The sequence below is a fragment of the Acomys russatus genome, chromosome 1 (genome assembly GCF_903995435.1).
Source record: "Acomys russatus chromosome 1, mAcoRus1.1, whole genome shotgun sequence".
Taxonomy (NCBI): Eukaryota; Metazoa; Chordata; class Mammalia; order Rodentia; family Muridae; genus Acomys; species Acomys russatus.
Genome location: NC_067137.1, coordinates 69,971,502 through 69,983,515, shown reverse-complemented (window position 1 = coordinate 69,983,515; position 12,014 = coordinate 69,971,502).

Genomic DNA, 12,014 nt, shown 5'->3' with positions numbered 1-12,014 from the left:
GTGGGTCTGTTAGTAAGGCAGCAGGGGCTGTTTCTGACAGGGACTCTGCTTCCAGTTTTTTGATCACTTCCCCCTGGTGGGGCTGCCTTGCCAGGCCACAGGGGAAGAGAATGTGCTCAGTCCTCATATGACTCGATGTGCTGGGGTGGATTGGTGGAGGTGGGAGTCCACTTTTCTGAGGAGTAGGAGAGGGGAGAGAGGGGGAAGGGGGAGGAAAGGTGGGGCCTGGAGAAGAGGAGGGAGAGGGCTACGATCAGGATGTGAAGTGAATAAAATAATAAAATAAATATTAAGAAACAAAACCAAAAGGATTTGTTTTATTAATTATATGCATGTGTGTGCATTATATATCTGTGTATTTATACATGAATACCAGTCCCCACAGAGGCTGGCAGCATCAGATCCACCAGAGTTGGCATCACAGGCTATTGTGAGCCATCCTGTGTGCTATAATATTAGAACACTGCCCGGCCTGTAATAAATGCCCTGTAAATGCTATCTGTCCTTATGGTCACACGAAGCCTTGTTCTGAGTGTTTATTGTGTGTGAGTTACAGCACATTGTCACCTGTCTTTTAAAGAGAAGGAAATAAAGGCTTGAGAATCTTAAGAACAGTTTCATGACTGGTAAACAGTAATGTCCACGGATTACACCGTGGACAAGAGATTCACACAGATGTACCATAAAGGGCAAACTGATAATGTCTTTAGCAGTGACTGACAACAAGAACACTCACCACACACAGAGAGTGTGTGCTCTGTGTGCTAAGGACTGCCTAGAGATAGGCACCATACCACTTCTGTGAGTGACCTGGGCTGTCAGCAAGGTGTTCGCCTGGGAACACAAGCCCTTCCCCTCCCTTTCCCCTGACAGTAACCAAAATTTCTCCTGCTTGTGTTGGTCTGCACTGACATTGGGTCTTCTGGAGCTTCTGCCCAGAAGACACTTGCCTTTGCCTGACTGCCACCCTATATTCTAGGGTCTTTCTCTTAATGACATCCCACGGGGCATCAGTACAGATGTCCTGGTGACCAGGTTCCCCTGTGTCCATTAGCTAGCTGTGGGCCTTCATAACTTTCCTGATACATCCCTCTGGGTACTATCTGTATGTATCTGTACTCAATTTTCTGGTAGCATCTGCATTTTCTCTGTTATGTCTAGAGGGTGCAATCTATCCACAGGCAATCGGAGCCTCGGGCTCTTACAATCTTTCTTCCCTTTGTTCTGTGATTTTTCCGGAGCTTTAGGCATAGGGGTTGAACTGTCGATGTAACAGTTGGAGTTGGACATCCCACCGTCATTTATTCTTTGTATTTTGATCAGTTGTGGCTCTCTGCAACAGTCTCTATGTGTTGCAAAAAGAAGCTTCTTTGATGTGGTACCCTTGACAGGTACCCTTATGTGGGCATCTTGATAGATATTTAAGAAACAGAAATTATGTAGTTTAGAAAACTGGCAGAAGTGTGTTCTCTTGAGCCTGTGTCTTCTCCAGCTGTGGGTTGCTGGCTAGATCTACAGTAACAAGTATGAATTCCTTCCTGTTGAGTGGGCCTTAAGTCAAACTAGACAGCAGTTGGTTACCCCCAGGATAAAAGTACCACTTTTTTTTTTTTTAACCATTGACTCACTCATCCTTAGAAACATTTGTTGTTTTTACATTTGTTTAGTTTGTGTGCCTCTGTGTATAGGTGTATACACATGTAGAGATCAGGGGACAGCTTTCGGGGGTTGGTGCTTTTCTTACGTCATGCAGGTTTCAGGGTTCAAACTCAGGTGACACTCAGGCCACCAGGTTTGGTGGGAAATGTCTTTCCCCACTGAGCTGTCTTGCTGGCTCTGCCTTCTCAGTGAGGTTTCCTGACCTCCATCCTTTCATAGCTCCCCACATAGAATCAATATTATGACCTATTTGTCTCCCATTGTGTCTGTCTTTTCTGTGAAAACACACTATTTCTATTAAGAACAACCACGCTTACTCCTAACCCTTGAAGTATTAGGCCTCTGTGTAGCCTTGGCTACCCTGGACTAACTTTGTAAACCAGGCTGGCCTCTTAACTCACAGAGATCTGCCTGCCTCTGCCTCCCCCCGTGCTGGGATTACAGGCCCTTTGCCACCAGCCTGGCTGATGATTCATTTTTTGAATGAGTGGAGTTAATAAATTAAAAGTGAAGAGTGCTGTAGGTATTGCTTTGGGAAAGATGACAGCCATGCCTTTTCATGAAGCCCCATGAGCAGGCACAAACAGAGCTCCCAGGTCCTGAGTGTACATGAAAGCACAGCCCTAGAACTAACACGGTGATCCAAGTTGGTTTGTGGAGTTCCTGCTGTTTTCCAGCTTTTAGTGTGTTTGTGGATAAAAAGCCAGGAAGCCCTTCATTCTGTGCTCCCCTGACCCTGGTGGACAGAGTTGCCACAGTAAAATACAAAAGAAGTCATAGAGAACCACCTGCTCCCACCTGGTGCCTCCTAGGCAGACATCTTTTGCACTTTATTTGCTGCTTTTGGAGAGAAACTTTGAATTTTTTTAATCTCTTGTCTTACCTCTCCTCAGCTCTGAAGCAGTTTCTGGGGGACAAGGTTTGTGCATTCAACTATACCCCGGCAGTGGTAGCTAGAGTTTTGTAGAGTAATTGGGAAAGTGTGTGTGATAATATATATTTTATATATTATATACATATGTATATGCGTGCATATATTATAAAACATATTATTATATACACACATATATATATATTTGTAAAATCTTCAAATGTTTCAATGTTTATTTATTTATTCACTTATTTGTTTTATTTTGAGAGAAAGGGTTTCTAGTAGATTGCCCTGAACCCATGGCATATAGGCAACATTAATTGTATTCAGTGGGTTATTTAAAAAAGAAGACATGAAGTTGCAGTATATGTGGGACGCTTGAAGAGGTGGAGGGAGTGGTGAGGGTGGGCGTGTCCTAAAAATGTTGTATGCATGCATGAAATTATTTAAAAAGCTGTCATTTTATTGGTTTATTCAGAAAGCCATCCTTTGGGGATTATTTATCAGCTTTAATATTTCTAGCTTTTTTTTTTTTTTTTTTTTTTTACTGCCCTTCTTTCATTAGTTTCTCCCTCATGTTTACCCTTACCCTTGCTCTGTTGCTTGTTTTTACAGGTGCTCAGTTAGTTAATTTTGAAACTTTATGGTTACCATTTAGAGAGTGGATTTTTCTTTCAGTGCCTCATTGATAACATATTCTTTTATAAGTCATATTTTCATTTTGTTATCTCTAAATCATTTCTAATGCTAGTTTTATTTCTTTCTAAAATAAATGGCTAGGAGATTTTGAGAGATAATGCTTTGTTTGAAGGGTGCATCATGTGATTTGTGCCTGGTAATTACCATTAAATTGGCCTTATTAGGCATTTTTTTTAAACAGCATTGTCATGGCTTATATTTTGCATACTTGATTTGTCAAAATGGAGGCTGTGCCAGTCTCTTCCTGATGCTGGCTTCCTGAAACTGTATGCTGGCACTTGAAAACACTTCTAGTATGTTTCTGAGAGCCAGCATTTACATTTATGACTACCAATATCGTCCCGAGGAACACCAATACTGTACAGTGATCCTGTTTGCTCATGTAATTTCTCAGCATTACATGTCCTTCATTTGATGCTTGTAATTCCACTTCTTTGTCCCTGTCCTTCCTATATTTTCCTTTTGGTTTCCTTTTATCTTATTCATGTCACTTTGTATTCTATGGCTTTCTTTAAAACAGCAGTTTTGCGTTCAGTCTGAAGCCCTTTGACTTTTGCATGTTTAGTCTCTCTTGTTTCATATTTTGTTTTCATATTTCTTTACATTTCCATTGTTTTGAAATACAGATCTTATTTTCTTTTGCTTTCATCTTTGTTTAGTCTCTCTCTCTCCCTCTCCCTCCCTCCCTCCCCTCTCTCTCTCTCTCTCTCTCTCTCTCTCTCTCTCTCTCACACACACACACACACACACACACACGTCATTATACTTTGTTACCATATGTCTCCTCTCTATGTTTTAGTTTTCCAGAGCATCCTTCACTTATATTTCTGTAATTGTTGAGACGTAAAAGGCACATCATTGATTACCTTACTTGAGAAGATTGGTTTACTTTCCAATCTCTAATTTCTCACTGTTTTTTTCCCCCACCCAATTTTTGTTAACATAGTCTGGGTTTTAAGACACAGATCAATGTAAAAAAAAAAAAAAAAAAAAAAAAGAAAAGAAAAATATAGCCGTAACATTTGATATTGCTTTATTAAACTGCTTTCTTCATATTAAGCTTGTCTTATCACTCAGTTGTTTGTGGCCAGTTTGGTCTCACACACATAATTTACATTCATATTTTTTTATTCATTTAGGCACACCCATACAGGCTTCATAGCACATGTGGAGGCCAACTTTCAGAAGTCAATTTTATCCTTCTACTGTGTGGATTTTGGGGATAAAGAGATTGAATTCAAGGCTGGGTGTGGTGGTACATGCCTTTAATCTCAGCACTATAGAGGCAGAGGCAGGTGGATCCCAGCGAGTTCAAGACCAACCTGGTCTACAAAGGAGTCCAGGACAGCCAAGGATACCCAGAGAAACCCTGTCTCTAAAAAACTAAGAGGAGAGAGAGAGAGAGAGAGAGAGAGAGAGAGAGAGAGAGAGAGAGAGAGAGAGAGAGAGAGAGAGAGATATCATCAAGCTTGGTGTCAAGTGCCCTTGACCAATAAACCATCCCATCTCAATGGTCCCTTGTTACATTTTTTTCCGTAGACACTTTTATACAAATATAGAAGGAGCTCTTTTGGGGGATTTTAACTTGAATAACTTTGATTTGGATGTTATAACATCTTCAGTTAGTAAAGAGAGAAATATGAAAGCAAGTATGTATCTTAAAATATGTTTAAAGTAAATTTACTAAGCTACAGTAGTATGTTGCTTAGTGATGGAGCAATGTTCTATATACATTGTTATGTGACTCTGTAGTTGCAGAAACATTGAATTTTAATCTAGCAACATGGATTAAATCCAGCAACTCTGGTTGGAATACAAACATAACTTTGATCCCAGTAGAGAGAGGCAAGCAGATCTCTGAGTTCAAGGACAGCCTGATATAGAGTAAGTTTTAGGTAAAGAAAAGCTTAGGTCCAGGCATTGTGATACATGCATTTAACCCCCCACTCAGGAGACAGACATGTGCATATCTCTTGAGTTTTAGTCAGTGCTGTTCAGACAGTTCAATTGAGTCAGGGAGTGGAGAGGCAGTGCAGTGGAGTTGAGTTTGTGGCAGTTCAGTTTGTGGAATTCAGAGGTAGTTTTTACTGGGAGAGTTTTACAGAGAGAGGTTGGAGAGAGAACAACTAGACACAGGTGAAGACAGAATGAGCAGAGAATGAGGAGGAGCCAGAAGATTAGAACAGATTGCTAGAGTTAGTTTGAGGCCAAGCAAAGCAATTCAGTGAGAAACTGAGAAAAATCAGATTTAATCAGTCAGCTTGGAGAGGAGTTTAAGCCAGAACAGCTGAGTTGAAGCAGCCAGCCAGAGTTCAGGAAGAGCTAGAAAGGGTGAGCTCATTCAGCAGTAAGTCTCAGAGGCTGAAACAGTCTAGGCACAGATTGGATTGCACAGAGGCTAGAAACTTCCAGGACTAGGCCTTAGGTTAGCAGATGGAAGCAGTAAGCCTCCAAGATGACAATTAAATCAATCCTATAACAGTTCCTTTAAAAACAAACCTAGATCATGTAGCTTGCTATGCATCAAGGCTCAGTAGTATTTGCCAGTGTTTCTGTGGTATGATGTTGACTGAAGTACCCTTGTATGTTATATACATGACTTACAATAGCTGGAAACATTATAGTCAAGATACATTAGCATTTGTTCAAAGATCAAAACCTAAGGTTTTTTTTTTTTTTTGTCATTTTCTAGAGTGTTGTTTGCAGTTTTAGGATGATTACTGTGATTTTAAGAACCCATGCTTTCAGACATTACATTGTTAAACAAATCAGCATTGGAGAGCGTGGTCGATGACATCTAGTGAATTGAAGATGTCAAAACAGACAATCCACATAATTAAAAGCCACACCATTGATGGCAAGCCATCAGTGTAATATACACTCTAAGAAGCAAATACTAACAGTTGTCCTGAGTTAGGTATACTTTTAAATGAACTGGCATAGTGTTTTTCAAATTTGGCTGTGCATCAGAATTAATTGAGGATTTAATAAAAAGGGTACATATTTGTACTCACACCCAGAGTTATTGGGCCAGTCGGATAAGTAAGGATGGGACTTTGCATTCTGTCAGTTAGTCTATCTTTCTTTTTAAAAGAGAGTATCTTATGTAGCCCAAGTTAGCAGACAGTGTAGCTGAGGACAATCTGGAACTTAATTTTCAATCTTCCTTTCTCCACTTTCCAAGTCTGGAATTCCAGGTGTGTACAACCATTGCTTGGCTTGGACGTTCATTGAAAAGCAGTGCCATTGGACCTGGGGCATACGCTGCGTGGTGAGGCTGGAGCAGGTGGTCCCACCCAAGGTCTGTGAGGCTAGGCATTGCCAGCACAAAGATTTGTTTTAAAAACAAAATTTTAATATTTAAATTAAAAAATATGTGCATTGGTGTTTTACCTACACTGCATGTATGTCTGGGTAAGGAAGTCAGATCTTGGAGTTACAGACAGTTGTCAGTTGCCATGTAGGTTCTGGGAATTGAACCTGGGTCCTCTGGAAGAGCATTCAGTGTTCTTAACCACTGAGCAATCTCACCAGCCCCTTAAAAAGAAATTTTTATACCTTAACAGTGTTTGACCTTTATCAGGTCAATATACTTGTTGGGGCTTGTTTTTTTATTGTACACTAAACTCCAAATTTAGTGGCTTAAAGAAAAAAAAAAAAGCTTTACTTTCTTAGAGTTTTTCAGTACGGACAGCTGCATACCTGTGTAGACTCACCAGTGGCCACTGCTGTCATTCATTGGTTTTTGGGTGATCTAGAGATTCGATTACATTTGGACACTAGGATGGTTGGGGCTCCTCGGTAGTACTTCAATGGCCTCCAATGCAGAAGTCCCAGATCTTCCCAAACCTGAAACTCCCACAGTATCACTTCTACTGCACTCTGTGACAGAAGCTGGTCCCATAGCAGAGTGACAAGTACATGGGACAAAAGCACAGAGTGCAGGTCCTGGGAGTCCTGGTTCACCGGGGCCATTGACAGCCTTCCACAGATACTCATAGAGGGGAGGGAGTACAGGGAGTGAAATTGATGTCTAATCGATACACCCTAGTTGGAGGTAATGAGACTATGCAGGGGCAGTTGAGAAAGAGTTCAGGCTGTGGGCTTTACTTAAGTGCAAAAGCACAGCTAAGAGAAGACTGCTATAGGCACTGCATCGCCGAGGGAAGGTCCAGGATGTTGGTGAATGTTGTGCGACACTCTTTCCCAGAAGATGTGAACAAGCATCCACTCACCTCAGATAGGGAACTGGTGACAGAGCAAAGCAGGGATACTTCCAAAGTCCAACTTGGTGGACCACTGGATTCTGTTGGGGTTACTTAAAGGAGCAGATACGTCTCAAAGACAACTTCATCACCAAAAGCCCTGCCCAGCGTGAGCGATGGCTCAGGAAAGCTGGGACCTGTAGCCCATGGTACAACTTGCAGCCAGTCTGACAAATTGAAGAGCCCTTCCCCTTCCAGGCAGTTTGGCTGGTCTCTGTCTCTTCCAGGCAGTTTAGTTTGTTTGGGAGTGTCTCTTGGAAGTCCTTACTGCTCATATATTCTTAGGAGGGAGAAGCCTAGTGAATTTGCTCAGTTTCAGGAGCTTTCTAAAGCAACTGAGTTGCTTAGTTCCCGAGTTTCAGCAAATTTCCCTGTAAGATGTGATGTTTTACACTCATTCACAGTGTCAGGCATCTTAAGGAGCCTCCCTCTAAGATGGGATGGTTTATGTCAGAGGAGAATTAATGCATAGTGGAGAATGAGCTCAACTCTTGTGAGTCTGTTAGATGCGGCTAAGAGGGAGGCAGTTAACTGCGGCCTCCAAGGTCACTCACTCTGCAATAGTTCATGCCCCACACCCCTGATGACTGATGGTCCCTCTGGAATAGCTGTGTTTCAGAGTTTTTCTAGGCCACCACCATTCCTCAGATGGTTTCTGATTTATTAGGCAAAGGCTAGGGCTGCAGGGAAAGAAATGTACAAGGCAAATGCAATGAAGAAAAAGCTTGGCAAAGTCAAGACAAAAAACGACGCTGTCTGATGGTTCAGGCTTGTCTACTGTAAGGGGACACATCTTTGTATACTCCACAGGAATGGTGCCCCTCCCCTTTTCCTGGGGTCTCTAAGTGCTAGTTATAAGCCACTTTGGGGAAGCTCAAATGAGAAGGGAGCTGCAGAGAGGAAAACAGAGTTGAGAAATGGTGGAAGGAGAGAGTCTGATGGTGGGGATGCAAGCTCTGGGCACATCTGCCCCTTCACATCTCTCGTATCCTGTTGTATGAGCAAAGCAGCCCACTTGCTACATTGCTTGTCAATGAAAGATGAAGCAATGTGAGCTGAAGTGCCAGCATGATGTGGCAGGTGTGGATGGAGATTCGGCCCAGATGAAGAACTTTAGCAAATATTTGGGATTATGGATGGGAGGTAGCTTGATAGAATATTAGAAACAGATGGCATGGGATTGGGACAGGTATGGGATACCTGCCCCACTATGGGAAGTAGTTTAGAGGATTGATATCTGCCTTGCCCCAGGTTAACTAAGGCTAGTTTAAAGTATAACAGGTGTCTGTGTCTTGATTGATTGTTAGCTGGGCATGCTTGTAATACAGATAAGTTAAAAAACAACAAGCATGGACAGTGTGCACAGGAATGTGCAGAACAGCAAGACAGGGGAGCTGAGGGAACCAAGGAGGTCGAGGCTTGAAAAGGTTATTGTCTCTGGCCTCCAAGGATGGAGGGAGAAAATAAGATGGGCATAGAGGGGACAGAGGCTGAGGCCCAGGTGGGATAAGAAGATTCTTTCATTTTACTAAATGAAAGTTTAATGAGATGTGAGCAAGGGACGGGTAGCTGTAAAAATGTTAAATTGTGTCTATTTATTTATTTATTTGTGTGCACATGCCTGCATGTCACATGCCATAGCCCATGTGGGGAGTCAGATGGCAGCTCATGGGAGTTCCTTTTCATTATCCATCATGTGGATCCTGAGGGTTAAACTGAGGTCATTAGGTTGGGAGTCAAGCGCCTTTACCCACTGACCCATCTTGCAGTCCCAAGGAGGGCAGTTTAAAGCAATCTCTAAAGCACAGTGAAGTCTTGCAAAAGTAGAAGTTAGCTAGACTTCTGCTTATCATAAATCTTCATGTCTGTAAGCAATTCCCTTTCTTAGAGAGCTCAGAATGTATCTCTTAGAATAGTATTTTTATTTATTTATTTATTCGTTTATTCTGTATTGGGCATGAAACCCAGAACTTCGCACATGCTACACAAACACTCATTCACTGATTTACAATTCTCGGCCCTAGAACAGTATTTGAAAAGAGAAATGAGATGCAAAAAGCAGAAGGACAGCAGTTATCAATTATTCTAAACAGCACTTTGGATGACAACAAAAGAGAAACAACAACAACAACAACAACAACAACAACAACAACAACAAGCTTTGCTTGTATCTGGCTAAATGGGGCACTTCTGGTTTTAGTCAACTCAGTCATCACAGACAATAAATATCAGCTCTGGCTCTTAGCATTTGAAAGGGGAATTTGACCTTTACATTTTAAAGGAAATGAGAAACAAAGAGATTACATAATTAAAAATCTGTTTCTGTCTCTTAAAAGCAATTCGATTTAGGTCAGGAGCCAACCATCTCCTTTTCCCGCTAATTGTTTTACCTTGGCTCCTGGAACCCTGCTCTCGTTCCTCCCGTGAATAGCTCATTAGTGTTGGGCCAATGTTCCCATTGGGTGCACCATGTTAAATGGTGGAAACAATAAAGGAAGCATTATGATCCAAGACATGTTAATACTGAATCCAAAATAGAATAATGAACAAGACTGTGCACCTCCCACATGCCTGTTAGCGGCAAACTCAACCAATGATGACTCATCTTCTATTTGACCTTCTTGCTTAACTACCAAGCAGAAGGGTAAGATGAAAGTGCTCACGGTGAGGCGCTGGGGCTGTGAGCCTGTCCTCTTCCATCTGACCCAGGTTATCTTTAGCATTTTTAGAAAGCCCAAGTAGAAGCTTATATAAAACTAGGCATGTGGACATTTAAATATCACCAGTGAAAATCGAGACAGAAAGCAAGGAATTCACAATCACAAATACAGGGAATTTTGGAGAAATATGACAAAAAAATAAATTAGAAGCAAGCACAGAAAGGACTAATGAAAACATTTAGCTTTAGGCTAAGAAATGGATTTACAAATTTCAGTTATCAAAAATATAGAGAGGTTTATTATGAGGGTATTTTTGAGGTTGGCATGGATTTGCTTTTGTGGTTTAGCACTGACAAGTGGATTTGTGCGATAGCAAAAGCTTCCAAATGGCTGGCAGCGTGAGGAGACAGTCTGGAGAACGGGCGGATATCCTTGTCAGTTATTCATCAAACACTGGATCAATAGCCACATATATAAAGAACTAAAAAATTAGATGCCAAAAGAGCAGAAACTCTAATGAACAAATGGGCAATTGAACTTAAATACATGGAAAAAAATTCTACATCTTTAGCAAATCAAAACAACCTTGAGATTACATTACTTTTTGCTTAGAATGGCTGTCATGAGGAAAACAAACACCAACAAATGTTGGCAAGGATGCTGGAAAAAGAAATCCTTTCATACTGTTGGTGGAATTGTGATCTGGTGACATCACATGGAAATCAACATGGAGGTTTCTTAAACTAAACACAGACCTACTGTATGAGCTAGCCTTACCAGTTCTGTGTATTTTCCCGAAGGGATCTTTTAAAAAATTATTAATTAATTAATTCATATTACATCTCAATTGTTGTCCCATCCGTTCTATCCTCCCATTCCTCCCTCCCACCCACTTTCACCCTATTCCCCTCCCCTATGACTGTGACTGAGGGGGACTTCCTCCCCCTGTATATGATCATAGGGTATAAAGTCTCTTCTTGTTAGCTTGCTATCCTTCCCCTGAGTGCTACCGGGCCTACCCATCAAGGAGACGTGGTCAAATATGGGGCACCAGAGTCCCGAAGGAATCTTATGAAGTGTATTGCAGAGACGGCTGTATATCCATGTTAACTGCAGCACTGCTCCTAATAGCCAGTTATGCAATGGCCTTGGATGTCCATCAGCAGATGCATGGTTAAAGAAAATATGTATACACAGCAGAATTTTATTCAGCTATAAAGAACAGAATTACATTATTTTCAGGAAAGTATGTGGAGCTGGAGATCATCGTGTTAAGAAAGTCAAGCCAGGTCCAGAAAGACAGCTCATGCTTTCTCTCATATACAGATTTAGATTAAAAAAATATGTGAGAGGCTGGAAAGATGGCTTAGGTCTTAAGAGCACTTGTTGTTTTTGCAAAGGACCAGGGTTCAGTTCCCAGTACCCACATGGAGGCTCACAACCACCTGTAACTCCAGAGCCAGGGGATCAGATGGCATCTTCTGACCTCCAGCACCAGGCATGCACATGGGACACATTCACACATGCAGGCAAAACACTCATACAAATAAAATAAATAAATCTTTAAAAAACACCACGGAAGCAGAAGGAGGTTGTTAAGGGTATAGAAGAAAAAAGGGGGTACACAGTTGAGTGGAGAGTGTGATACGACTTTCTCACGTACTCTGGTGCCTCACATTTGACCATGTCCCCTGGAGGGGGAGACCTGGTAGCACTCAGAGGAAGGACAGCAAGTAGCCAAGAAGAGACTTGATACCCTATGAGAATATATAGGGGGACATAATCCCCCTCAGGAACAGTCATAGGGGAGGGGAATAATGGGAAAAGGGGGGGGGGGGAGGAATGGGAGGATACAAGGGA